The 4,872-nt window shown below is 35.8% G+C and overlaps 1 long non-coding RNA gene across 1 annotated transcript; it reads left to right on the forward strand.

Moving 5' to 3' along the window:
* The first annotated feature begins 341 nt into the window (after window positions 1-341).
* Window positions 342-3,373, forward strand: LOC105441951. Its single transcript, XR_004063446.1, has 3 exons — window positions 342-375; window positions 2,514-2,681; window positions 3,344-3,373. It is a non-coding gene; the product is annotated as an uncharacterized LOC105441951 (long non-coding RNA).
* The last annotated feature ends 1,499 nt before the right edge of the window (window positions 3,374-4,872 follow it).

Here is a 4,872-nt window from a genome sequence, read left to right on the forward strand (position 1 = left end):
GTAAATAGGGCAATTATCAGAATTGAAAATAGGGAACAACTCCCCCCCCCCCCCCTCAAATGTTATTAGTCATTATATTAATAGTGGACCAATTTACAGATTGTGCACCATCTTAACGCGCACCAAGGTTTGCAATATCGATCAAGACTATACATGCTCGCATCTACTAGTATCATGCTATTTCAAACGGGAGTATGTACATACGTGTGTGTACAGGTACACACAGTACTCAAGGCAGGGTGTAGGACTACACTGCACTATGTGATGTGTATGTAGGCCTAATGTATTTGAATTCAGAGTGAAAAAGCCGTTGCATGAAGTATCATCCTCCTGAACAGACCTACTCTCGTTTTCTCCTGCAAATTTACAGTATGGGTAAGTCTTAGAATTACCTAATTTATTTACAAAAAGTACATAAATCTATAGTTACTTTTTTTCGTTCTGATAAGTTGATATGTAGACTCTATGTTACTGTAATGTATGAAGGGGTGACCAAAGTTCGCGGATATTTTTCTTTTACTGCACATTACAAAAATCCAGATCAACAAATATCATGTTCCATACGTCATAAGATTCGTAATTTATCATATGATCAGATTATATAATATTCCAAGGCTTTATTCACTTCAAATCAATGATAAGACGAGAATATCGGAAGCCTTACCACTACCGACGTCCGTCAAAAAGTGTGACCTAAGTTCGCGCATGATATTTACTGCCCTCTTGTGATGGGCTTTATATATGTAAACATTCCAAAAAGTTACGTAGTTTCAATCAGAAGCCGAACTTTATATTGAGACTTTGAAAAAGATAATAATTTCTCTCTATCATTGAAATATTGCCCGATAAAAATACCCTTGTTAAATTTTGCAAACAAAAGACAATATTTGTCAATGTTTATGTGTTATTGACAATGTAGTCTCTATCTGCATGTCATTTGTTTATTTGAAAAAATTATCATGTGTCTCCTTTTTATATGTCAGCCATACACAAGTTCTTGATCTTTTCTCTCTTTGTCTCTCCACTTTCCCCTTTTAAATTTGTATTCTTACGAAACCCATAGATTCATTGAAATTCACAAACACAAATACGGTGGGATTAAGCAGGTGCGCAGGTTCGTTTTTTGCGTAAGAAATTGGAATTTTATCATTAGTTTTCGGAGTCAATCCCTCTAATAAACTGATTTTCATATAACAAAAACACAATTTGTTATGATAAAAAGCGTGAAATAGCTAGCTTATTCACATTTTTATGTCGCATTTTGACCTTTGGAGTTGTCGACGGGTGCTCAAAGATTTCGTTGTCTCAGTGCACATAGGCATCGAGTATCGTTTTCCTGTTATAAGCGCTTTTAATGTTAGTACGCGAACTTTGGTCACACCACCATATGATCTTATGTCAGTGATAGTGAGCTCGGACTTTCAACACTTGCTGACAAGATTTGAAATGTATGATCCCATATATGTATTTTTATGTAGGGTCTTGATTGATGGGATGCATGGCATGGGGAATCATTTGAAGCAAAAAAAGTTCACTCATTTGCCTACTCGTGGGCTGCATGGCTTTAAAGGGAAATATAACTCGAATATACAACTGCTCTAAACTAAAAGAAAGAAAAATAAGACTGAGAAGCAAACTGATGACTCTAGGAGTAGGACTGCTAAGTCACACCAAAGACAGATAATACATGCAGTCACGCGTGACACAGTGTGAGAGTGTCTACTTTATTCCAAGCAATACTGTAGATCTACTACTAGTTCAGAATCATATCCAGACTTTTTGACCAGTGACCCATAACTCTGGCGTGGAGAGAGTCCTAAAAATCTAAAACGTAGGTCTAGATCTAGGACTAGGCCTACCCCAGATCAAGCAAATATTCATGGAATGTTCAAATAATGCTGGTCATGATTTAAAAGTCGTTATGTTTCGAATCTGTTTCTGGTCAATTTTCTTATTTTGGGGGGAGTATTTTTTGGAAAAACGTTGATAGTAGTATACACTTTCTGACAGGTTGCACGGCAAACCGCTGCACAATACAAGTGCATACAGATGGTGGGTTGCGGGGGCACGTACGTCTGCGCGAAGTGATCTACCTCCTCATTGTATGGTAGATAACTTCACACAGGCGCGCGCCCGCCCGCAACCACCATCGGTATGCACTTGTAATGTGCAGCGGTGTGAGAAAGTGTACTACCGGCCCGGGCCCAGATGTCTGGGAATTGAGCATTGGGTGTCGATACGTGTCGACAGTGACCGATAACGTGTCGACACTGACTTGTGTCACAAACATGTAACCTTAAACAAGTCGTTTCTATAGTCTTTAGACAGCAAATTTATAGGCTACCGTATACAGAAATCTTTATCTGGAAATAATTGGTTAGACCTGTAAATGGTAAACAAAATTCTTTCCACACAGGCTGTTCAAAGAAGTTTGTAGTATATGTGTTGCACATCCATACATTTTAAACCATTTGTTTTGTTTTAACTTTATTCATTTTCTCATTTATTTGTAGGCATCCTTTTTTTAACATCTTTCGTCAAAGAAGTGGATTCAAAGCACATTGTGACCTCAGTATATTGATGTGAAACCATGCAGAAAATGCTACTTTCTCTCAACCTTGTGGATGTTCCCTACTTCCCTAAGGATCAGCAGCCTCTTGAAACAGTTGAAGCCATTATCGGTAAATATGTACATGTACTTCATTTATTTCTGTACATTTATTTGTCATATTGTGCATGATCACTGAGACACCGACTAGTTAGACACTACAGAATGGTTCATTTCATTTTAAAGGCTTATTTCAGTTATTTGTCCTAAGTTTCAAATACATTTATAATTCAATTAATTTTAGATCACTAAAACCTGCAGGTATGTTGCAATAACTGACAATATTATGTGAGTTTCAAACAGTGTTTTGTACCCTTCAGCATAGGTCAAGGAGCTTTCATTCTACCCTCATCAGCAAAATACAGGAATGCCAGTTTTCAGGCCCTGGCAAGTTATTTTCATACCATAGTTTAGGTTTTTTGTGTCCAAGCTAGCTCATTCTAGGTAATTTTTCAGGCTGGCATTCTAACTGGCATCCCTGAAACTAGAATTGTATTGATAATTTACCAAACAAAATCCTGAATCACGTTTTGCATTGCCCACAAATGTTTAAAATCCAAAGGTGTGTTGACTTTATGTTTGTGAGCAATAAGAAATTATTTCTGATAAATCTTACTAAGCCGTACTTTTCTGACAGAATTCATTATTTAATTCATTGTTTACGTTCCAGTTTTAAAATATATGAAAGTTTTTCTTAAATTGTATTCCTTTCTTTTTGCTTTATTCATGCATTAGAATTCCTTGGATCTGAAAGCAGTGCATAATGAAGGAGATTCCACCCAAAAGCTAACCCACAAGTCCAAGCTGAAGTGGAATATTTCAAAAAATTTGATCTACACTCACCTGATAGCTTTACTGCTAGAGAAAGGGGTTTTTTTTCACTTCATCATACTTTATAGAGAGAGAATGGCTAAGCTGTAGAACTGAAATTCCCATTCATGTCACTTGAAATTTTAATGAATTAATGGATTTACAAACTGACATAATAACGATTTGGGTAAAAGTCTAAAAGATTTGTAATTACTATTTATGAAGTTGACCTGTTTCATAATGCTTATGTAGTAGACTTGATATGCTCAGTCTCATGCTCACCCCCCCCCCCCATACGCTTCATATCAGTTCTTAAAACCTGTTGCAAATTATATATACATTGTAAGTTGGTAATAGAGAAAAATTGAGTGAGGTAAATGCAATACAAATCAATTCCATTATTAAGCAATTATAAGACTTGTGCAGGTATGGCACCTGAAACTCCAACAAATTTCAAAAATTATGCTCTTTTTAATAATATACACTATGTAAAGCATATTGAACTCTATGTCAACATTTAAAAAAAACTCTGCGATTTTGACTGTTTTGCAGCATCATATCTGAGCCAGCCTTAAAGGGACTTGGTAACATTGTTCAGATGAGAGAAAATGGTGCTAAGGTATTGACTTCAATGCTATATGTACACTTAAAGATAATCTGAAAGTTTGAGTGAAAAAATACCATTATTGATGATAAAAATTGGGAACAACTGATCTGATCGATTCCTTGATTCTCCCAACTATATTATTATAATTGGCCTGTTTTATATCTTATTTTCAAAGAGTGACACACAGTGGCGCCTTCAAAGAAAACCATAAATATATTTGTGGTTTGAGATTTTTTTGTAGTTAAAAGTATAAAATTCTTGGATTGTATCTGTGATTTTGAGAGCACTATATGGCTTACATATATTGAATTCGCTGTTAAAATTTAAGTTAAATTTATTTTTTGTGAAACTCCCCCCAGGAGTTTCAAACGTGCCAAATGAATGTTGTGACATTAGCAATGGAATACATCTCTTTGTGCTAAACTAATTAAATAAATAACTAAATAATTATTGCACAGTCACCTTGGAATTTCCCAACAGAGCCACTCATACTGGCGGGAATGTTATCTGATAGAAATTGTATTTTTATACTTGAACTTATTTTGCAACGAGATTTGTTTTGATGATATTTATAAAATATGAATGTTGCCACTAATGCCTTTTCTTGTATTTAAGTCATGTGCCAGTAAGAAGCAGGTTTCTAGCACAGATAATAGGTACAGTTGAGCTGATTTCTGCACAGTTTTCCAATATGCTGTATTGTCAAATGTGAACATCGTGGTTTCAACGGGCAAGCAACCATCATCAGAAAACTCTGCAGGTATCAGTGAAGCTGTCTCTGTTCCCCTTGCTGCCAACTTGTTCCTTTTGAGTGTAAGAAATAACTTAGCTTAGCCATGTGTTTATC

Source organism: Strongylocentrotus purpuratus, unplaced genomic scaffold, assembly GCF_000002235.5.
Source record: "Strongylocentrotus purpuratus isolate Spur 01 unplaced genomic scaffold, Spur_5.0 spur5_scaffold_11, whole genome shotgun sequence".
NCBI lineage: Eukaryota > Metazoa > Echinodermata > Echinoidea > Camarodonta > Strongylocentrotidae > Strongylocentrotus > Strongylocentrotus purpuratus.